Source organism: Pithys albifrons, chromosome 13 (assembly GCF_047495875.1).
Source record: "Pithys albifrons albifrons isolate INPA30051 chromosome 13, PitAlb_v1, whole genome shotgun sequence".
Lineage (NCBI taxonomy): Eukaryota > Metazoa > Chordata > Aves > Passeriformes > Thamnophilidae > Pithys > Pithys albifrons.
This window is the reverse complement of record NC_092470.1, coordinates 8720096-8745700: the sequence shown is the minus strand read 5'-3', so window position 1 is coordinate 8745700 and position 25605 is coordinate 8720096.

Here is a 25605-nt window from a genome sequence, read left to right as displayed (position 1 = left end):
ATAACATTCCATTCAATGACAGGCAAATGGCTTTTGGGGTTTTTTTTTGAAATCTGATGTTATTAAAACAGTCTTCTTTCCACAAGCACATTTTCCTTATTGAGAGGCCAAAGGCACAACCACTTAATTGTGTCCCTCTGCTAGAGGGGTTTTCACATCTCTAATCATCACGTCTGTAATTATCGGGTTTGTATCACTAATTACAGTCAGCCTTGGGTTCAGCTCCACCACCCTGCTGGAGCTCATTTACCCCAACATGCATAAGCAGGAGCAAGCATATAATCTTTCCATTTGTATCCCAGTTGCAGCACATCTGTTCTCCACAGTTCGAGGTTCCTGAAATTCAGTGAGAAATTAATAAACTGTCCACTGGTCATGGCTAAGGAAAGCATTTTGCAAGGAGGAACTTGCACAGTCACCTACAAATGTATGTGTGGATGGGGATTATTGTGGATAAACACAAGGAACCAATATACTAAACATCAATGTACTTGATACTGTACATGAGAAGGTAAATGTGTGTAAAACTGTCCCTGATGTTGCTCTGTTGTTTCTGATTTTCCAGGCAATAATGCAATGAGTAGAACAGAAAATAAAAAGAAGGAAACTCCTTCTGCTGCTGATTTTTTAATTTTATTTATCAAAGTACTGTGCTCTCCTTCCACATGGAATGAGTAAAATCAATAAATTAGTTTATTTTTCAGAACCTTACTTAGAAAAAAATTCCAATTTTTTTAGGTTTGTTTTACCTTTTCTGTCTCTAATCCTATCTTAGAAGTGAAGATTTTGCTCCATGCAGATTCCTAGCATAGCTTGTAAAGTTCAGAGATTTGAAATTCAGGCTATTTCAGCTACCAGAAATGCAAACCTGTAAATGAGAAACACTTAATGACAGAAAATTCTATATGTATTATTGTGAGACTTCGAGCAGATACATTACCAAGAATGTAACACTTCTAAAAGATCTGAAACTGATCAATCAAGGGTGTGAAAACCTCATCTTTCATAAATGGAGTTTCATATACATTAACTCCATGTAAAAGATGGCAAAGAACAGATCACTGCTACCTGCAGCACAGGTGGGCTGAAGGCAAAGTGTTGGAAGGTGTCCAGTGTCACACAACAATCTGCCTCCTCTGCAGTTCCCATTGTGAGCTGCTCTGGTGCACAGACAAGGTGCCTTTCATCCTGATCATTGAAATCTCCACGAAGATTCAGCTGTCGAGCAAAGAGAAAGTTTTATTCAAAATCAGGCCTGCACAGGCTAAATAATTTTACCTTTTATGCAGGTTCACTGTTTTATCAAAGCTCAGGGAGAAAATTATGTAAAGTTCAATGCCTATTTGATGTTCAAATTATTTAAAGTTCAACATACAAAAGACACCTTTTAAAATGAGAACTCCCTGCATTTAACAGAGAATTAAAGATTGGTTCGTAGCTCCTGGAAAACCTGAGGCCTCAATGACCAATCTCACACAGAGTGAATTAGACACTGCAAAGGCAAATATAGACCCAGGACTTCACTATTCAATACAAGCATTCCAATTAGAAGAGTTCAATGTACTTAACAAGCTGCCCAGCAAGCTCACAGTGGGACCTTTTCTCTACACACAGTGGATGCTACGTGAGCAACATCATGACCACTTTGCAGGGGACAAATATGGGCCTAGAAGAGCTTCCCACAGAGCGCCCCAATTTCATGTAATTGAGTAGAGGCCACTCTTCTAAAACACACTCCTGCTTTCCTGCACACATGCTGATGGATGGGCTCAAAAGTACAACAGGAGCAGATGGTCATCAGTGGATCCTTTAGTGGACAGGCAGATCCCTTCAGGTTGTGCTGACAAATTTTACACAGCACCAGTGCCACAGAACTGCCATGGAGATCAAGTTTCTGCACAGGACACAATATCTGTGAGATTTAGAGGCAAGTTCAACAAGGGGCAACAGAAATTCAGTCTTTTCCTCAACAGAACAGCAAGAAAACCTCCAAGGGGGAAAGGGAATTGCCATGAACTTCTGCTCTCTGAGTTTTATAGTGCAATCCGAGAACAGTACAAAAGACTTCCTTCCAGCTGAGAAGCCTTCTCAGCGTCCAGCTGGGATGGCCATTGTACAAGTGGGGGCACTGAAGTGCAGGAAATTAAAAGTTATATTTCAAAACTGTCTCAAATTTCATTACTTGAATTTCAGAGGGGTTTTTTTAAATACAAATCCAGAATGTATTTTAAGTAGTAATTAGTAGAAAAAGCAGGTGTTCAATCCTCTTGAATCCACAAAAAGCAAATGGCTAATACTAGAGAGCTCTGAAGTGTGGAAGACCCAAAAATGAAGGTCACACTTGCAAACGAACTTCATTCATTTGCCCAGTGGTAAATTAATGAGTGAGATAGGAGTTTTTACTTCCATATTTTCTGTATGTGTAGGTGAAATTACTTTGTCAGTACTGCAAATGGCAGAGAAGGATGCAGTAAAACACTTCCCTGGGCACAAATGATGACCCAGGTAGGACAAGCAGAAGTAATTGGTGTGTTGTCTTTGGTTAATGTTTGTTGCCTGTTTCTGAGGGAGGCAGACACGCGTTCACCAGGCTAAGTTAAAAGCCTTGCATGGTAAAGCAATAAGCATTCTCTAATCCCTTCCAAACCATCCAGGTGTTCCTTGTTCACATCCAAGCAGGAAACTTTCCCACTCCTGGAAATTACCAGTATGGTTGTCAGGCTCTACAGGTGACTCTACACTCCAGTCCATATACAACGGAACACCAAGTTGTTTTCCAGAACAGTCAGTAAATGTTGGGAACAACAAACCGAGCTTCCAGTCTGAATAACAGATTTTGTGTTCCTGTTTCCTACAGACAAGTGCCTGGTGTTACCATAAGGCCACACACATGCAATGAAGTCTTGCTGATGGCACATAATATGACACAAATTCATCTTGTACAGCTTGGGGTGTATGTATTGCTGGCACAGGCAATATTTTGATCTCCAGAGTAGAATACATGGTTCTCTAAGTGCCAAGAGAAACACCAGCTATGTAAGGAACAGAACATTGAAAATCTGTAGGCGGTCTTACATTTGCAGCTGTAGACACACACTTCCATCACAAGAGAGGCTGAGATGGTAATTCAGCACCAGCTTTGCATTGCTAACAGGCTTGCATCAAATGAGGAGTTTATCCAAACTGGTGACCAGAGGCCATTAATAAAATAGAAGAATTTTGTTCCTCTCAAAATGGAGAATTTCCTTGCTCTAACAAATCCTTCGGTTCGCCACCCTATTTAAAGTGATAGCAACAATATTCTTCACACTGCTAAATGTTAGTAGGTTGTTTTCCTTAATACTGTAATGATTTCAATGGCATATTTTCATAGTCCAGATGGTATTCCTTATGCTTTTATTTTTCAGAGATAATATCTACTCCAAACAAACAGTCCAAGCTCTTCTTATTTCAGCTATTCCATATCATCTTTCAAAAAAAAAAAAATTCTTGTCCTGAGCCTACAGCAAAAATGCCATTCTATTACTGAATTGCATGAAGTTACTGAAAAATACATTTGTAAAGTTTCTAGCAAAGGGGAATATTTTCCTTTGAGTCTTCGTAAACGTATTTTGAAATGGCAACACTCAGCAATGAAACACAGAAACTGCTATTTGCAATAGCAGAATGAGCAGCGTTTCTGTCACACTGCAAACTGTATATCATTCAATAATTGATGGTTTGTGTGTGATTTCCTTCCAAAATCGGGGGGAAACCCAGAAGAACTAAGTATCCAGCTTTACTTACTTCAAGAGGGTGAAGATAGAAGGTATTTTAGTCACAGACAGTTACATTTTTCTTCTTCCAAGGCTCTTCATAGCTTGCAGAGTATAACTCATGATCACAAGACTGCTGTCACCATGTATTTTAACAATTAGATATTTCATTTGCTTTGTATAAGTTGAGACTGAGACTTCTTATGCTATTTAGATGTGGCTCCAATATTGCAATGCTGAAGTACACAAACAGTCAGACCTTTTGCATTTATGGCTCACACTGAACCATGTAGACATTTCTTTGCTTATGCTGCCAGGCAAGTGGCTGGGAGGCAGCTTTGGGCTGGGGGCAGACTGCAGCTGCTGGGCTTGCATTGGCAGGACAAGGAGATAACTGACAGTGCTCTGCATTAGCTGAGGAACAACATTCCAGCTTGCTTCTAGACCAGACCTCAGTCATATTTGGCCAGTCCAGAGAAGGGCAGGAGTGAGCCAGAAGTCTACACTCCTTTTCACAGGAAGTTTCAGAGTCCCTAATAAGGGAAGCCACATAACACTGGATGGAGTTGTTCTTTTTTTCTCTGAACACATTTATGAGAACAAGTGTTTGCCTCCCTGAGTTACAGAAGACACATATGATACTATGTCTGCTTTTAGACTGGGGCAACGCTTTAACTCTGCATTCCCAACTACACAAGCCCTTCAAAATGTGGTTGCAGAATTTTGTTTTAACTTCTGAGTCCTGCCTTTTCAGTAGCAAGATATCACTGCCAGTGTCACAGTATCTGTACTTTGCAGCTCTGTGTATAGTGGGATGCAGTCCTCAGGTAAGAACAAAGACAGGGAAATGGCTTAGTGGTAGGATTTAAACAAAACCAGCAAGCCACATGAACTCCCAGTAGAGCAGGAAGTGCCCTGAGTGCATTATTCATGTTGCTGTTCACTCGGTGACTAGATGGAGAGTTCCTATAACAGGTCAATTCTTTGAACAGGCAGAACATGAGAAATTGCATAAGAATTAATGCAAAGAAAGGAAACAGATGTTAAAAAGGAGGGGCGGGGGGGGGGGGGGGGGGTCACTCAGACTTCTAAAAGCAGGAAAAATACAAATATGAAACTTACCATGAGGATTTCAATCTGTTTTCCTGTCAAAACAGTAGAAAGGAGAATGACCAGGGTTAAAGCCCATAGGACACAATTTGAATTCTAGAAAGAGGTGGTAGGAGGGTGGTGTGGGGTAAACATGAAGACAGACATTCTGGTGCAGGGAAAGCTACAAACACAGTACTGAGAAGGTTTACAGGGAGGAAATGCCAAAGCAGGCCAACAGGCAAGTACCTTTACTTACACAGTGCACAGTAAACTGTAGGTGACTTTACATATGGCCAGACACATTCTGGAAACATAAGACCAAAAGGAATAATTAAGTAAATTTATAGGAAATGGGTCCATTAATTTCTTTTACACACTCCAGTCCATATACAACGGAACACCAAGTTGTTTTCCAGAACAGTCAGTAAATGTTGGGAACAACAAACTGAGCTTCCAGTCTGAATAACAGATTTTGTGTTCCTGTTTCCTACAGGCAAGTGCCTGGTGTTACCATAAGGCCACACACATGCAGTGAAGTCTTGCTGATGGCACATAATATGATTCAAACTAAATGTGCTTATTATAAAACTTCATCTGGTTTTCTGGCAAAAGTATTATCAAATATTTCTTTTCAGTCTAAGTCAAGATGTATAATTAGCAAGCCCTGCTCTCCACAGATCTCAGAACTTTATAGACAGCAATCCATGTAATCAGTTCAGTCTGGCCGGCTCTGCATCAGGTGGCATTGCCTTTACTGCCTCTAAGCTGAAGCAAATGTCTTAAATAGAGCAAATAATTTTAATATCAGCTAGAACTTTTTCCAGTGCAAGTTCAGAAACTGAGAAAACCTATTTAATGAACTTGAAAGAGAATCTATATCAAATAGTTCATTGAATTCCCTCCTGGTTCTAAGATGAGACATACTGTTTCACTTTCAAATTATTCAATTTCTTCACCTTTCTCTCACTTGCATGACTTTGTGCTTAGCTAGGAAGTTGAAACTTAAAATTAAAAATAAAAAAAAACCTGGGCTTTACCCTTTTCCCCTTGAATAAAACCTCTCTTTTATAATCAGCCCACTTTTCAAATCTTTTTTTAATAGAGAAGTTGGAGGGGGGAGGCTGTTTCTCTTTGTATTATTTTTATTTAATCCAATATTTATTTAATCCAATGTACTTTGTAACTTCTTTCTTTAGAGGAAAAAACCAAAAAGCTTTAAACTGAAAACCAACAAGAGTTATAAAGCACCTCCCAAAACTTTTTTCTTCTTTCACACCCTATGCACGTATAATAGCAAAAAAACCATCCCTCCTAAGAACAGTGCATTTCAAATTGGAAACGCTGGCAAAAATCCTCCTGGATGCCAGCAGTGCAGCAGATTTAAAAACAAGGGAAACAAAACAGAATGGCTGTTTAATCATCAATAAAATGCACTAGCATTTAAAAAAAAAAGTTACAAAGCAAAAGTTAATGCCCACGTTACAAGATTTATAATTCAAATGGCTGATAATCGGCAGTGAAGGAATCAATCAATAGGCAGGGGGTTCACAGATACCAAGAACATGCTCTTAAAAACAAATTCTGGAAAAAAGAACTTGTAGGCAAGGCATATGCTTTATACATAGCACAAATATCAATTTGTAAAATAAATATATGACTAATTTTTTATGCTAAATTTAAAAAGAACTAAAAAATATTCATCCTACCTGACTGTGACCAAGACAGAATTGCACAGCCTGGAATAAACAAAATGTATTGCAGCATTTGGAAAAATTTAACAGTTTCAAGTCAACAGGCCCATATATTCAGCTGAGAAGCTCTCTAAACCACTGTCAACTTTTTAACATACCTGAAAATCTAAGGAAACCTCAGGTACAAAATGTTCCCAGTGTTACTGCAGGGGTTATAAGCAGTAAAATACAGTAATTGGTGTTTTCCTTGCAAGTTGGGCCTGTGAAAACAGTCTGTTCTCTTTTCAAAAAGTTGCCCAGCAGCTTGCTGAAGTTTGATGTGTCAGTGAGGTGCTTGGGCTGAGGTACTTGGCTCCAAAGGAAAAGCTCACATGTGGAGGATTGCAAAGAGTCTGCTTCATATTTTTGAAATTTGCTCCCAGTGTTCAAGGCAGGGCACACCACCCGTATAGTTCAGTCCATATCTTACCAGCATTGAACCCAACTCTAAGTCCTACAGTGACTGAGCAGCCACCCTGTCTCCTTTCTCCTGCCAGCCTCTCTTCAGGGGCAGGTTTCCAGTCACTGCCAAAAATTCTACGGTGTTTTTAACAAAGATAAGTATCAGAAATTACCTAAAGCTTCCTATAGGGCAGTGTGAAATGAAAATTACACTTCTTCAATTGCTAGAGTGATTGGCATGGTAAAAATGCTTTGTATTTCAACTCATCACTTTTTGAGGTTTGGGATGTGTGTGTGTGTGTGTGTGTGTGTGTTAATTCTGTGGATATAAGTTACATTTAACAACAGAATGTAAAATACTGTAATCCAATGTCTGACTTCAGCAGCCTGAGCAAGGTCCTCAAACACTCATCAGAAGACTTAAGAGAGTCAGAAATAACATTATGCCAGCTGTTTCCATTTCTCTCATCCCTGGAGAAACCCAGTTTGCCTTGTTCCTCATTCTAAGTGTAAAGCAGAGGAATTCCAAGGCTGTTTCAGATGTGCACTAGCTCCACATCACTCTTTGAATGGCTTTTGACAACAAAACAGAAGATGAATAAACTTCCCATCTCCTCTCCTATACCATGGCAGGCACTAAAAACCACAACAAACCCCAATATATCAAGAATGTAACAGAAGCTGGTATGGAGCTGGCTGTACCTGCTGTGCCCTGACAGATTCCTCCCAAAGGGTAGACACTCCATCTGCCTTTTTCCAGCATTTATCCTGCTGTTTAGCACCCTACAAGGGCTTGATCACGAGTTGAGGGTTCATCCAAAATACCATCAGTGAGCTATTTGTAGATGGCAAGTAATCATCAGAGGTCCACACTCAGGTCAGCATGTTGGCTGGCTTTAAAATCAAAAGAATGTGTTTTTTCCTGATTATATGGGAAATGTCGTTTTCAAAATAATGTTGGAAAAGTGGTTCTCATTCCTCAAAAGCTGTTGTCAGGAGATTGTGCTGCTACACCAGGCATCAAACACCAATGTCAATCTGCAAACACTAAGAGAGTCATTCCAAGAGAAATCGTCTTAGGAAAAGTGTTTGGAAATACACTACACAAACTGTACTAATGAAAATAAAGGAAATTGAGAAGCTGCCTACACACCCAGGAAATTACTTCTTTTGCAGGAAAAATATGTTGTTTTGCTATTTAATTTGATGTGCTGTCTCATTAACAAAGGCATCTCTGAATATTCATTTTCATATTCAGCTCTGCCTGCTGTTGAATATGAAACACAGATCATTTTGCCTCTCTAGCCAGACCTGTCTCTGTAAACCTCAGCTTCCATCTGTTTTATTGACCTCCTTGTGTTATTCAAACACCAAGAGTAAAGATAGCTTAATATTGCCATTTAATTTGTGGTGTCGGTCTGCAGAAACTGTGTTACTGTTACAGCCCAGCCAGGAACAGAGCCATAATGGCAAATAATAACCCACCAGGCCCAAGGAACAGACACAGTCAGCAGATGTTGGGTAATGTTATCAGCTTCTAAGAGTCAGCATCTGAGCAGAAGCAGCAGAAGATCCATGTACTCTTTTCAATTACTCTGAATGTTATTTTAGGTGCCAGGGATTTTCTCCCTCCATATATTTGAGCTTTTTGCATTCTCACATTATACATTAGTATTTCAATAAAAATATAATAAAAATTCAGAGGCTCTGAACTTGATGGATGAGGATGTCAAGGGTGAAAAAATGAATTTAAATGTGCCTTTAAGCTAATTTGCTGCTGAACTACCAATTTAAAGGGGTATGGTTCAAAACTGGGGAAAGAACTGAGTTCTAATAGAACTAAGTAAATATTTCTGACACTTTAGTAAACATATTCTGTAACGTAAATGGGGAAAGTATTTCCTGTGCAGTGTAACATTCAAAATACACCATTCATTAATCCTATTAAAATATGATAATGAGAAATTGATGAGGTGTTGATTCAAATAAGATTTGGACCACTTGTGTTTTTAGAAGTCAATATGTGCTCTGGTGCTCCTGGGAGCAGAGTATATTCCCAGACCACAACTAGGTCAGAAAATATATTTCCTTCCAAAAATCTGCCAGTATTTTAACAGCTTTCAAAAACACTGAATCCATCTCAGACTTGCAGCCCAAGTCCTACATCCTATTATTTTGAATACATTGAAATTGCAATGCTATACATTTTAATTCTAAATGAAAAAATATGCTCACATTACATTAATATCACCAGCTTTAGGATTCAGAATTTTTGCACTGCTCAATGCTTTTAATTTTCTACTTAAGTAATTTCCATGAACTCATTCCCTCAGACAAAAAGCACAGAAGTATAAAAATATCTTTAGTCTGAATAGGGAGTTATTGCATGACATTAATAAAACTGCTCTCTCCAGATTAGTGAAGATTATTATATATACACAAAGGATAAAAGTAATTTAAACATAACACTGTATTTTCTTCTGATCTCCCAAGATGTAAATATGCAATCAACCTGCACTACAGTTTTTACAGAAAAAAGACCCCTCCTGGGCTGTCCTCTGTTGGATGAGGGGGCATTTGGGGCCCAGCTGGCGACCAGAAAGTGTCATGGGAGGCCCGTGACTGCTGCAGCTGCTGTGGACACAAAGGGGATGCAGAAGAAATCGTCAGTGACTCTGAGAGATGGCTCTGCATATCCAGATTTGTACTGATGTTAAAGGGAACAAAAACATACTTTGAGTCCCAATAGCTTTTGTTGTCCCCCAAATTTGGGTCTTTATACACATCCATAATTTAATTCCTTCAAAACCTTTACATGAGATTTATATTGATTAAAATCTACCAAACTGAACAAAGCAGACTGTGCAGAATATTCCAGAGAGACAATCCAAAGCTTCAGAAACCAAAGAAATTCAAGAATGATAAAATTAAGAAGCAATGGTTGAACACAGATAGAATGAGATCTGAAACAACAATACCAAGATTATATCAGTTTACAGTGCATTTTGTTAAATGAAAGTAACTTTAGAACTAACATGGTATTTTTCTTCAAATTAGATTTGCTTTGTACATTTTTTTAGGAGTCAGTTAAAGTCTAAGTCTGAAGAAAATCTGTTTGCTAAATTGAAGTTAAAAACAGTCAGAGCAGCAAATCCTGGGGCTCATACATGGCAGTGTGTGAATTCAGATCTGGAGGCTCCAAACCTTCCAGCACAGCTTTAGCTTTGCCCTGTTCTAACAATACATGAACATGAGTGTCAAAGGGATGTAGCCTGAATGCACTGGGTCATCTTTACCCTTTGGACAGCTAAAATTCAAAGTACAATATGGGCCAAAAGAAAATTCATTTCTCAGATAGACAGCTGCTACTTTTGAAAAGTGTGAAAGTATTTAAAGCTGGCAAACAAGTCAAGAAAAAGGACAGGCTGCACAACTGAAAAACAAATCACTGCCTCATATACCCATAGTATTATCTTGCTTTCATTAAAACTAAATTAAAAGCAAAATTTTTCTCAGTCTAAGCAATATTCATAGTCCTCAGCCTGTCTATTGTTGCAATAGTTTTTCCCAAAAGAAAATGGGGGCTATTCTTTTTTCTAATGAGAAATAATATATTATTTCGCCTCAAATTAATTTAGAATTGATTGATGGGAAAATTAAACCTTGGACAAAAAGGAATTGTGGATTTCTTTTTTAGCCAATAGGGAAATGCTCTACAAAATTACGGTGTGCAGAGAAGCTGTTGCTGTGGAAACAGGTTTGCAACCTTAAATGTGACAGCAAGCACCAGGTGTCTGAGTAATGAGACTTTAAGGTAATTATGAATTGTAAATAAAGTTTGCTGCCAACCTGATTTATCAATAAGGGTGGATTTAAACCAGGTATCATCCTGAGGCCCAAAGGACAAACCCCTATCTGGATAACACACTGAGAAGGTGCAGATTGGTGGTGGCAAACGCAGAGCTCACCAGCCACATGGGCCTCCAAAGAGGCCAAGCACTGCTGAACAGCTCCCTGCTCCCAGCTCCAGTGCCCAAAGGATGGACCCAAACTGGGCTGTGTGACAGGAGTTACAGAGCAGGAGCGCAGGGTCAGCAAAGTGGGACACTTGTCTGGGAGAAACAAGACAACACTTTGCCTTCAGTCCCTCCCATTCTGCAGAACCCAGGACAACTTCCTTTGCCAGCTGCAGTTTGGGGATCCTGTGTCCACAGCTGGTTGGTGCCCAGGGATTGTGCCCCCACCACCAAGGTCCACAGGATGCTGAGGGAGAGGCTGAGGACCTGCCATCTGGTGAGATGCAGCTTCTGCAGGTCTGCATCGCTTTGAGCTGGATGTGGAGAACTGATTCTGGGCAGTCTGCACAGAGAAACCAAAGGCTTTGAGTCCTTTGACAGCACTGTGGGTTAGGGGATTATCCCACCAGGGATTATGCTGAAGAGGGCATATTTTACATCAGGACACAGGAATGCAGAAGTTTGGGTAAGTAAGGAACATGGAGATACAGTGGCAGAGGAATAACGAAGTCAAGACTAGAGCCTGGCTTTATAAGGCATGGAGAGCTGTGGAACACAAGCTACAAAGGGACAGTGGGCTCGTGATTATGGGAGAAGTTCAGAGTGTAGTGGGGACACAAGTTACTGAGTAATGTTGGATACATGAAGCATGAGCAATGAAAGGCTACAGAGCCCTCTGTTTGGCTGTGTTGAAAGCAGTGGTTCTCTGTCCCTGAGCTCCCATCAAGGGCATCCCACTTCAGGAATTCAGCACAAAGGGAGGCTCAGTCCCACCTGCCTTCACCCCACAGTGCCACAAACAGACCACTGTAACCAGCCTGGGGACAGTGGTAAGGGATGGCCCCTCAGATCCAGCAGTTACAATCTCCTGGGTTTGCTCAGACGTTTCTAAATTGAGTCTCATAACACTGATGAACTGAAATTGAAAGAGATCCTTCGTTAATTTTTTTAAAAGAAAGAAAAAGAAAAAAGAAAAAATGAAAAAAAAAAAAGAAAAACAACCATTTAAAACCTACGCAAGGGGATATTATATTCTTCCATACAAGTTTTCCCAGCATTCTCACTTGCCATAGAGAGTCTCTGGTTGCTGCTTCATGAAATTTGTTTCTCATTATAATGACATGAACCCCAAACCACTCAAATGATTGCACTTATTGAAATGCACGTGACTGCTTTCAGGTTTTTTGGTTAGTGAATGTTTCTAAGAGAAGCCCTGGAAGTCAAGCCTTGTATACCAGACACGACATCAATGAGTTTGACCAGAGCTTTACAACCCAGTATCAGAAAGTCAAGTAATGATAACCTTGACAAAGAGCCAACACTAAAAAAAGCAAAAGCACATTCATATGTCCCTGTAGTGCTGGGGGGTGGAAGGGAGGGAGGAAGAGATGCAGTGGAGCACAGTCATTTATCTCAATTATTGTCTGCTTTTTCTAAATCAGTTTTGACAAGAATTACATTTCATAATATCTATTATTCCCTCAGCCTTGTTGGGTTTGCTTCTCTCTCCCCATATTAACAAGTTCATTGATGGTTTCCTAAACCACATCTGCTGCTACCACTGAGGAAGAACAAACCCTGGGCTGGGTGGGTCACCAACACCCACACACCATGTTCTCCCACAGGAGCCATGAGTGGTGCCTTTGCCATTGAGCACAGGAGTGTCCCAAGGGGAAGGTGTTTTTTCCTCTGGGTCCCAGGCACAGCCAGGACACTTGATCTGCAAATGATTCATAAAATTTTAATGCTGCATAAACATAGTGCAATAGAGGAAAAGCAACAGAGCAGAGATCATTTCTTCCTTGGCAATTTTCTTTAAAGAGGAAAACAATTGTTTACAAATTTTGTTGTAAGTTGTTACAAATTTTCTCTCACCTCAAATACTCGATCCTTTCTTGCTGCCTTTGCCCTTAGTGGAGTTATGGGACTCATAAACTAAAGCATATCAGATTGCTTTCATATACAAAGATATAAAGCATTTAATGCTTGCAGTATTGGTAGTCAACAGAATTCTAGCCTAAAGAGAATTAACATTAATTAGGCTACTTTGCTAAATGAGGCAACATACCTCTCTACTGTGATGCTGTCAGGGACACAGCAATAGAGAAACCTTGATCTCACACTGGGGAAAATAACAACAAGCAAAAAAACTTTTTTGCAAAAAGAGGATATCCCAGCACACTGTATATTATTGTACCACCTTGAAGCTACCCTTTGGTTTAGTGGAGCTATTGGGTCTGTTCTCTTCTTTGTCTGTCTCAATTTCTTACCTTGTGGAAGTCCATTCTGAAGTGAAAATACTGACAACAACAATCATTCCTCGAATTGCTCTGTTTTTACGTGACATTTTTGAAAAGAGAAAAGCTTTAGCTTTGACTTAACCTTTCTATGCTTTAAATATTCAAGCATTGCCATGATCAGAACATCTTCAAAGACAATTTGTTTTGTTTATTTGTTTAACTCCTACTGGGAAGAGTCTTTTTCCTACCATTGGGTTTTTCATTTTTAGAGGCTACAACAGGAGCACAAAATACTTAGATTTATGTCCAGTTACTGGTAGGAACATCGATTTCTCCTTTTAACTACATCAGTTATCATGCTCCTGTGTATGAGAGTGAAAAGACTTTTCACTTATTGGACAGTTTTCCATTTGTTTTGTTATCTATATCTTGGTATTTCAGTAGATCTCTGATATTTTAGAAGAAGATCTAAAATATTGTCACTGAAAAAGAGTGTATTATGGATATTCCTGCCTTTTTTGAGTGCTTTTCAGAGAAAAAGAGATTTTATTCAGTTCATCAAGAGTTTTATGACAGAATCATATTGACCAAAATTATTTATATGGTACAATTAAGTTCAGCAATTGATCAAGAATGCAGGTCATTCTTGGTGCATCAGCCAATCCTGAAAGGGAAAGCAGAAAATTGTGACACAGAATAACCATAATAAATAGTGAGATGGCCAACTGAGATCCAAACTCACAGCAAGTAACATATTGCAAGCACTAAAGTAACAAAATACCATGAAGCTGAAATGCATCAGGATTAAAACTGCATCTACAGAAGGAAGATTATGACCTGGGGGGCTTTCCCACTGCACTACTGAAGTGGCAAATATAAAACTACAACAGAAAAGTACCAGAACCTCTGAAAAACATCTGATGCTGTTCCTTTATAAGGGCAGAGGTCACCAGCCAGAAGAAGAAATTTTGCATCAAGTATAATATTAAGACATAAATTTTCTTGTAGCCAAAACCAAACAAAGCAATGAACTGGATTTGTGCTGAATATGACTAACATGACACCAGAACTATTTTACTTTGTAACTGGATAAAAAATGTTATCATGCAGTTCTGCAAAAGAAACTACTATTTAGATGTCTTCTGTGCAGTTCACAGACCATATTTCAACATTTTCTTAGTGTGAATTATGCACTCAAAATTATCAAAGCACTAGTAAATGGAGACAACGAGTTTCTCATCTGTTTGCAAACACGTTTTCCTGTGTCCTCATTAGCTCTTATGAGCCTGTGCAAGATACTTTCAGAAAGATGACATAGTTCAATGTCTGATCTTTCCCTTCAGGCCTTTCTGCCACTTAGTTATAAGGCAATTCTCATATTTAATTAAATTCATCAGAAGACATTTAGATTCGTATGTCTCAACTCCTATAAATTAAAAATATAAACAGGAACACATTGCAGCATTCTTTGTGTCCTCCAGCCTCTCATCCCTCTCAGTTCTCTTTCTGTATTTTACAGTTCCCTGCTCATCATAAAGGTTCCCACATGGATTACAGTTTTCCTGCGAAATATTCCAGCATCACCACGTGTCATAGACTTTCATTGCTTCATCAGATGGAACTTGATTTAAATTTCATTTTAGTATTCTGTTGCGTAAACCCACTTGCTCAATGGAAATATTTTTATTCTATAATTTCCAATACAGAAAGAAAAGCCAGTTCAAGGGAAAACTTGCAAAGTACAGTAAGCAAAATCTATTTCGAAAGACAGAACCGCTTTTTGTACACAACCTGACAATAAAAATCTAAATAAATGTATTTCAGCAGAACTGCACCCTTGGCAAGAAACTGTGTATAAAGCAGCACGTTCCACAGCCTGCCCCTGCCATATTTCCTGCCTCATTATGTCACACTACTTAGACTTTTTGAGTTTTATTAGAGAAGAAAAAGATGTGAAAAACATGTGCACGCAGAGTCACGAATTTCTCCCACATGCACCATAGTTCTCATTATTGTTATTCGTGATTCCCAGACAGGAACTGTTACAGCAGTCAAATATCAAGATCTGAGTAAAAATGCATGTTCATATTCACCAATCACAGCAAAATAAACTGAAATAATCTTGAATTGGTTTTGATGTGTCAACAAGTCGGTAATATTTCATGCAGCAGAAAGTGCTGGTTCACTGGTTATTGGCCCAAGGTTCCTGAACTGGGAAGCTGGAAAGAAAACTACAGGTAAGCTGGAAACTCCAGAGAAACCAGAAAATATTTTCAGTTATGTGTTTGACTTCTGGTTCATTTACTGTCTCCAGAACTGGAAGCTCATGCCAATGGCACAGATGAAATAAAAAGGACCTTATATTACCTGCTCATCTAATTCCATTGGAACCAATTAGTTAAACTAATATGAATATGCTCCAAGGCCTTATCACTTCAGCCATGGCTTTTTTAATAAATCAAATTATTAAAAAGAGAATACATTAAAGTTGGAGTGAGATTATTTGGGATATATTAAAAATAAATTCATGTGATACCAATAGACAACAGCTCACAATTTTGTTCTTTCACTTATAAAATCCATAACATCCTCCAGCCAATGAAATAATGTGAAATAAAATTCAAGGGATGGCATCTGAATTCATAGATTTTCTAAGTCTTTAATATAGGTTTTATGCATATAGCACTAAACAGACTGAAAATTCTTGGAATACTTGAATTAATTAGCACATCCAAAAAAACTTAGAAGGTTTTGATTCTGGAAAACTTTATAACTGAAAATATACTAGCAAAATTAATTTTTTTGTTCAGTCAGTTGAAGATTGATCATGAAGATATAAACTAATCTATTATTCTTCCATAAACTAAAGAGGGGAAAAAATACATCTGAGAAAAAATCATTCAGACATTCAAAGAGGTGGAATCTGCTGCACTGTGGCTATGCCAGACTGCTGGGCCTGGGCAGAGGACACTCCTCTGCAATTACTAATGGTCATGAAAAGATTCAATGCTTTCAACTCCTATTTCTAAGTGTTAATGAGATTTTCCAGTTCAGCTCTTATTACTGTTCTTAAACTCAATTGAAAAGGGGAAACTCCCAGCCTGGGTGTGGACTGATCAGCTCCTGTGACTGGGATCCCGCAGATCTGCAGGGAGGGCACAGCACTGTGCCTTCCAAACTGTGCCTGGCAAGGGCAGTTCCGTGGCACTCACAGCTCTAGCAGAGAAGTTCTGTGTGAGGACTCCAGTTCTGCCTCTCAGGGTGCCATGGGGAGACCTGGCACTGGGGTGGGCAGGGAGGGCAGGGCCCAGGGAGCTTGTGTTGCACTGAATAGCAATGAGTTTCATACCTCCTACAGACAGACAAGATCCTTAGTCAGAAGAGCTCAGCAAAGCAATGATATTTTAAAGTTCAGTGACTCTGAGCAATGGTCAAAACAGCGTGGAATCACCACAATAACAACGATGACCCAATTCAAGCATGCTTAGAGAGCATGTCAAAGTTCATCACCTCTTGCAGCTCACCCCCTGGACAAGGTAATTGCTCTGCCAAGTGGCCAAGCCTCAGCCAAGGGCAGCCTTTCCCACAGAGGGGCTGTACCACATCTCTGCAGGTCTGAGCATCTTAGTCCAAGCCCTACTGACATTTGTAAAGCAACTTCCTTTTCTTATGAGAACAACTCAGTTGGATTTGCTTTGCTCGTTAATGTATAACTTCTAGTAATGCCTTCAATTAAGATCTTTCATTTATAATCATTGCAAGTTTCATTCCCTTAGCCCAGAGCATAAACCTGAGATTTATTCAGAGCAGTTTTCACCTCCGTATTTTCATTAACAACCTCCATAGGGAACACAGAGTTTTCAGTAGTTCTGCTCTGCAAACAGGGTATGGACCCACAACACTTTCTTCCTATTTATACAAAACATCTTCATGCAGGAGACAAAACAAATATTATTATAAGTATAGTAATGTATTCATATGAATACTTTCTATGTTTCCTACAGCTGTTTTTTTCACATGGTTTCCAAATGGTTTTGCCACTCCAACTATTCCACAAAGATTCAATTAATGCCATTCAACATTTACTATCTCTCTGACCTTTCTTACTTGCATTAACTTCTACTGGTTCAGTCTGCATTTTCATATGCTGGAACACCTAGGAGGTCTGCAGTAATGGCTATAAATAGCCACTTCCAATTATTCTTTCTCTGACCTTTCTGTCTCTCATTCTTGCCATTGTTCACTCTCAGGGGAGCCAAAAGACGATTTTGTCAGTAGTTTTTTGGATGTACTCTCTTCTTTTCTTTCTACTCTTTTATTTTTCCTATTAAAAAAATCTCAGTAAACTTCCCTAGTCAAATTGGTGCAGGACACACTCAAAAAAACAGCTGTAAAACATTTCAGTCCGACCAAGGATGGCATCCATCCAGCAGAATTTTGTGTGAACCTGAGGGTTTAATCTTGTGATCTGTGGACCCCTGGCAGGGGCTCTGCAGTACTTATAAAAAGTCTCCAATATGGAATTAAAAGCAGAAAGCCCATTCTCAGTACATTTAAACTCACAATACAAAACCAAATGCAACCAATACAAAAATTTTAGGAGGTCTATAAGTGAAAAAAGGTTGGAAGTTGCTAAAACATCAGGCAAGACTCAGCCGTAGGTCACAGTTCATCAAATGCAACATTACACTTTTCTCCATTAATATCGTCACAGGAGTCTGTGAGGAGATGATAGATCAGAATTTGCCTTTAAAATTGTCCTGATTCTTTGTCAATATGTACTGAGCAGTTTAAGTGTCATCAACCACATCCTAACCTCTGTTACATTTATTTGTATTTACAAGTGCTCTGATGAAGTTACCATATTTGCCATACTGCTTGGGGAAAAAGGGGTTACAGAAAATTAGGTCTATAGTATTTTCTTTTAAAGCTCTGCAGCTGACAGTTTAATCTTGACAAAAGTTACAACAAATGTTTGAGATGTTCTGCAGTTTAATTTGATGCCTCCAATCCTCTGACCTAAGTGAAAACCTCCACAGTTTAGAATTCTTATTAAATTTCTTCCAGCATTCTTCAGAGAGCGAGTTCTTTCCCAGAAGACCATACAGACTGAGGGATAATGACCTTTTTTCAGTAAGACTGCACATCAAGTCTATTGGTAGAGGATACAACAGGAAATTCAGATTTGGCTTCCCAACAAACACAGCAGTTTACAGACACACATCCACTCTAGAGAATACCACAAAGGATTTAAATTTCTGCTAAATTGTTTTAAGGCTGCTTTATAATGAAGGTAACCCATAAATTACTTCCATTTTGCAAGACTTTTAACTTTACATAATTTATTGTACGGGGGTTTTTTTTAAATCTCTAATTTCAAGTCCTACGATAGTGAAATAATTGGAATGGGAACCTCCCACAAAACCAGAGGTGTGAGATGGGTTTATGCTGCTGATTCATAGAAAAGTTCCTTTTATTGGGAGAGGAAATAGCCCAAAAGATTTCTGGGAATATATACAAGAGAGGACATTCTGCCTAAGGAGCAAAGCCTGAGACCTTGGCATTTTCCTGTCATTAAGATTTCATAGCCATTTTTAAAAGTCAGGACAGCAGTCATTGTATTCTGGCCCAGCTCCAAGTTTGGCACACCTTAAATTCCCCTATGACTTTGAAAAACCTTCCTGCTCTTTGTATAAAATGCCATATTTTAATTTGCTAGTACTTTTGGGGTTTTCTGGTAGTTTAGACTTGTATACCTTTACTTCTAGACCAAAAATAAACTTTACTGCTTTTACCCCTCTGACTACTGGAAAGGCCACGCCTCTTGTTGCTCTGGTTTCTCACTAAAGTGTGGCCCATGGAGTGTCAGCAAAAACCAAAAGGTGCTCTCAGGTACACTCCAATGATTGCCATTCAAGCAATGGACATTTACTCCTAATAGTTCAGTCCAGGGAAGCAGGACTCTAAACTGCTGATGAAAGACACAAGGAAAGACTCTGAAATCTGTGAAGTTTAATTCCTAGGGCAGTAAGGCACACAGAGAAGTCCTTGTTATAGGTCGTGAACTGCAAATACAGTTGTTACAAAGCAATTTTTTTATTTGTTTGGTTTTTATTCAAGATTTATGCCTTCCTCTTGTTGTTTTGAGACTTGTATTTCCTCTGTCCATCCTCCCAGCCTACTTGAATTTCACTGTAGTGGTGAAATGATGAAATTGGTGTTGCTTAGGTTTGATGCAAAACACTCTACTGAAACACTTCTGCTGAGGTCTGGAATTCCCTTCTCCACACAGCAATAACCCCCTCAGCTATAGCAAGAGCCCTTTCAGTTATGAACAGGACATATTCAATTAATCTATAGCACCTCTGTGAAGGAAATATATGCTTTATGGACAAATACATGGTGCAAATAGTAAACATCACCCTTTGCTTCTTTGCACAGTATCTCACAGCATGCAGAACCTTCTCTGCAATCATCAGAACTACCCTTAGCCCAAGAAAGAGTCTGAGCTTGGGGCAGTCCTGGCCAAGGTCATACAGCACATCTGTGACCAAAATGGGCAGACAGCCCAAGCCTCTTCCAACTCCTGCTTCCCATGACTTAATTTTTAAACTATGCCTCCTCTCACTATGACATACAAAGTCTTCAGAGCTCTTTAAAATAGTGACACAGTACATTAATTTCTAAAATATTTGGGATAATGTATATTCTCCACTGGTATGCCTACAAAATACAAGTCATAGCAAGGAGAAGGGCCATTCGGAGGGAGCAGTGGAGTTAGAAGCAATCACACTGCTTAACAACCAATAGTTCTGTGTCACAGTTATCTCAAGAGCAGAGAGCTCTGGCAAGGCCATCTGACCAAAAGTGAACCCAGGGAGCACAGCAGACATACGGCAGGGGTCTGTGCAGCTCTCCCAGAAGCCTGGGATACACACACATCCACAGAGACTGTTCACAGCACACTGCTCAGGAATCTCTGCACAGCCACACATTATTTTTGAAGTGTTCTCCCTGACTGTTTTCTCAGCTACAAAGAGTAATGAAAAAACCTCTTAAATACTCTCCTCCCTGAATACACACTTTGAGGCTCTCTAATGCGAGAGCCATGCTAACTTGTTCACCTTGAAATGTCAGTCTGTATCTATTGCAGTCTGATGCTTTTGGCTGAGGACCAGGATGCTTCTTGCCAGCTGCATCCACTGTTTGCATCTTAGTTTTTCACCTTTTAACTTCACTTCTTCTTCTGCACCAATAACCTCAAACAACATTTTTCTATGATACGCAGTGCCAAAATAATATTGGGATTTCTTGCAACTTTCCCCCTGGTATAAACATGTCCCACAGCCCCCTGCCTTTGGTGCTTTCAGACAGCAACATCAAGTGGAGAACACTGCAGGCAGAATGGTAACAGCCCAGATACCTCCCTCTGCAGAGGGAAGGAACTCACAAACAATGTGTGGCTGGTAAGCCACAGTTATTGTGAAAAGTTTTTTACTTACATTGTTGAAATATGAGCAATTCTGGATATTCTTTCTCAGCTAAAGAGAAACACCAAATCCATCAAAGCTGACTTCAGTTTTGCAGAACAAGTCCTCCCTCTTCGCAGCTCCCTGTGTTGGTAGTGAGCACAAAGAAGTTTTCACATTCTTGGAAATATTAAATTGTTACAAAGTAAAATAAAAGGAACATTACTCAACATTTCCCTAGAGGCTGCTCTATGGAAAGGCATACAGCTGTTATCTTTTGTGGGATTTCTAGTAGCTACCTTCAATAAGAGATTTGAGGGAGGAGAGGTGCCCAAAAAGAAGCACCTGAGAGGATTCATCACCTGACATTAACTTCAGGTGCTCTGGGTGTGCTGCTCATGGCCTGTTCTCCCTGCCACCTCCACAGGCTGAAGGCAGTACCATCCATCCCATGGCCCCACATCAGCACAGAAGTTTTCATATTTTAAGACAGTCTCACTCAAGGACTTTGTTGCCAGAAGGTAGTTTCTTCTGCAGTCTTACACAGGAGATGAGTTTCTTTCTGAAACACTATTAAAGGGTACAGTTTGCCCCAGTCATGAGTTTGTTTCTGTTCCTGACATGCAAACCAGAAAAAGACACAATATTTCCATGGCAATGACCAGCAGTGCTGGCAGAGTGATGAGTAACTAAAAGAACATTGGTATAGTCTTGTTAACTTGATTTATAAACATAATTGCTTCTAATCAATTATGTAGTAAATTAGATACCTCCACAACCGGGCTCAGTGAAGGCCCCTTAATTATCTTTGGCATTTGCAGCAAGCAGCTCCAGCACTATGTGTTCCTCATTGCCATCAGTGGAACTTTACATCCTCTTGCCTTTCATAAAACAAAAGCTCCCATGTCAGCATCTCTGTGAACAGCAATGTGAGCTGGCTTGCAGCACCAGCAGCTGAGAGCAAATCTTCCCAAAGACAGTGTAAGCAGAGCTTACATCAGCCACGCAGCCCACCGGGGTGTCTCCCTGCATTACAGCTGCTTCCTGTCAGAAGACTGTCAATAGAGATAACCCCACCACACTTGTCAAAAGAAAGGTTATCTAAAACGTACAACAACCTCATACTCTTATCTAAGTATGAAATGAAAATAAATGTACCTGTCTCAGCATTACTCAGAACACAAAAGAATCAAAGGTTCATTAAATTAAATTTGAATCCGATTTCATTCTTTCCTACAGAATAGCATGATTGTTTGCTATGTTAAACATGATAATTCAATACATTCAGTATTAATTTAATAAATTCAGCAGTCTCAGAGCAGACAAAGGTCAGTAAGTCAGCAACTAAATCTGAGCAAAAATTAGGCAAAGAAATAAAACGCCACAGTTGAGACCAGTACAGCTCTGTACCCCTGGAGTGAGCTGTGCCCCCCGGGCTGCAGCAGGCACTGCCCCCTGAGCAGCTCACTCAGCTGCTGGGCAAACACCCACCAGGAGGAGCCTTGGGGGAAATCCCCTCCTGATGAATACCCACAATCATTAATTACACATTTTCTCTGTTGCATTCTTCCACTCTTCTGGAACACGGCCACTCTTTCTGAACTGCGTGCAGTACCCCATAGCACACAGCAGTGTTAGGGGTTGGGGTAATTGTCCTCAGAAAATAGGGCTGTTTATATTACTTTTATTTTCTTTTCGAATATTTATAACCATGCCACTACTGCACTGTAGTGTGGGTGAATGAGCTGTATTTCATATTGATCTTAGGCAACTCAGCACCGTCTCTCTTTAATCTATAATTAAAAATTAAAACCTTTAGGGGAGCTATTCATCTGACAGTCAGCTTTCTTTCTGCTGCCCTCTGCCAGTAATTAAGTTCTGCTAGCACTTTGAATTTTTATAAGGACTTGGTTTATTACAATTTCCTTCATATTTGTTGCCACAGAACACCAGCGGTTGAAGTGACAATTTCCATTTTTTAAAATCCCTGCACAGTAGTATGGATAATGTATTTAAAGTGCCTGTATTACCAAGCTGTATCCTATGAAAAACTGTACTGCATATCCCTCTGTCTTTATAGTATATGCATTACAGGCAAAACCCACAGTTTGCAGAATGAAAAATGTGGATTTCACAACTCTGAATTCCATTTTGCTAGTTTAAAATTGCCTGGGTTTTACCCAGGAAATTCAATCCACCTCACTGATAATAGGAAAGAATTGATACAGCAAAGCAACACCAAGTTATCACTTTGCAGTCAAAGACATGTGTTGATGTCTCAGGACATTTTGTGCAAGAGGATTCCTTCTGTGCTGCCCCAACGGGAGTAATGCTGGTATTTGTATTAACCACAACACTTTCCACCCAAAGTGCTCAGAGCACTCCTCTAGGGTTGAGCATAATGATTCCCATTGCCCACGTAGGCCAGGCAATCCCATGCCTAGCCTGAGACCCAATTCTAAAGAAACAAATGTTTCTCTAGATTTTTACCAACCCTTTTCACACTAGACTAGTTAACATGCAGAAAAGCCACCAGCCAAATGCCTCAGTAATGTCAAACAAGCAGGGTATCAAACTCCCTTGCTGCCTAAAATATATTTGACTTTCATCTCTGCTTGTCAAATCAGAAATCATTAGTTTACAATAGAGAAATCTGGCACTTGGCACTTTCCTTATTAGAATGGAAGCTTGGGAGGCAAACACGGTAAGAAGAGCTGTGCAGCAGCACGGCCCTGTGATAGGAGAGAGCATGTGGTGCCTGACACTGCAGGGCTGGCTGGAAGGAAGAACTACAAAGCAGCGACCAGCCTTACCCAAACCTACCATCGAATGTAACCACAGGGCTTAAAAGTTTAATAGTAAAGATAGGATATCAATAACCTCCTGCTGGGTTACACAGTTTCTCCAAAAGGTTCTCAATCAGCAGCCTGCAAAGTGTTACAGGAAAGACAAAAATTGTTTTAGTTAAGCAGCCAGAGAAACATGAAGGGTCACAGCTGAAGCCAGCAAATCACTGCGCTGCTGCATTTCAGTGAGCATTTAGAATTTCAGACCACACTACTGTTTTTTTTGGTCAGTACAGATAAACAAACATTAAAGACTTTAGATTTTAACCAGATTTAGAATGTCAAACCCTGGAGCTGAAGTTTTCAATGTCATCAACATTCTTCCCACTTTTATAACATTTATTTTAATGCAAAGCAAAGCTAAAGGCTCTACACTCAAGCAAAATGAAGTAGGTGTTTATAAAAAGTAATTGGCAAGCCTTTTCATGCCATACTAAGAGGTTAACTATATGTGCATGGCTAACATGATTAGGCAAAACAATTCTGACATGAAGGAGATAAATATATCTTTGGCATTAATCAGAACATGGAAGTTAGTGTGTATCACCCAGGAGGGAAGGCTGCAAGTTTAGAATGTGGGCGCATGGAGGTAAAATGGAGTATGTGATGAAAATGGTGTCAGCATTAACACCAACAGTTACTTTGCTTATCAGTTCTGATTTTAAAACACAGAGCTGTGCAGATAACTATTGAAAGACATTTGAATTCTTATGAAATGGAAGGAGATCATGAAAGCAAAAGAGCCAAGTAATCTGAGCACAAACCCCAACCCCGTGACACTGACAATGCCCTGAGGATCACAGCCAGACCTTGAAAAAACTATCTATTTTCTGCAGTGACAGTGCTTCTCTGTTTCAATTCATATCTTGCATATTCAGGAAGCCCAAGAAGAAAGTAAGGAATCTACTTTGTAGGAGGGAAAAAATGTAAACAGGCTACTGGGCCTGCTGGTTTTACCCAGCATAGGAGGATTACAGGCGGATTTCTGTAATCTGACAGTCTGTGTTCACTGACTACCTCAGTTGCAGTGGTTAGACATGCTTAACTTTCAAAACAGAAAATTACATATGCCAAAGCTCTGTTTCTATGCTTTTTTCCATCTGAGATCTCTTGCATTGTGCTAATACTTATTTTTCTGAGCTGAAACAATAGACTGTCCTAGATCCTTCCACCAGTATATGCCAGAAGAACTAAATTAGATATTTTAGTTGTCTGGACATTTTACCAGAGGCTGCTTTTCTTCTGTGTCTTTACTTTTTCAAGAGTGAATTTCAAAATTGCTGGCCATATGAGGATATATATTCCTCTCCTCTGACTCATGTGTATTGCAAGGCCTGACCTGGCCAGTGTCTCGGGGTGGAATTGCTTCACCACTTCAAAAGCCAAAAAGCACCAAGGGTTTCCAATCTGCAAACCCAGTTTTCATTTAAATGAAACATATGGAAAACTAGACCAAAGTAAGTTCTTAATGCAAGAAAATATAGACCCACTGGAATGACTAAATTAAAATTAAATTACCTGAGAACAAACCTCTTTTTCCCTTCCTACCATGTCCTTGCAGTGCTCCTTTCTACTGCTCTTCACTTTGTAATACAGCAACTTTCTGTTCTCGCTGACTTGCAGCTCCTCAGGCCCATAAAGCAGCCCCAGAGGAGGTTCCTCTCTCCAAGCCCAGGGCTGGCTCTGGGCTCTGTCCTGCATGGAGAGCATCATGGCATGGGAAGCGATGCAGCATCCAGCCCCAGTCAGAACAAGCATAATTGCACTGGGCCCCTTTACATAACATTTACTCACAACAAATGCAAGTTTCCATTTGCAAAAATATTTTCATAGTGCTGCAGTTAATGCTGCTTTGTTTTGTGGAGAAATTACACTGTAGCAGCAGAGGAGTATCTGTTTACCTTGTCAATTTGAGAGAAGGAAATCTCTGTGGTTTTATTTTTCTTCTAGAGAACTTCTTTCTGTTGTTTCACTTTCTCTTTGCATGACTCAATGATCCTTGATCCTGAAGGGACATAAAGTTTGGCAACTTTATTTTCTGTTGCTTCCTTGTTT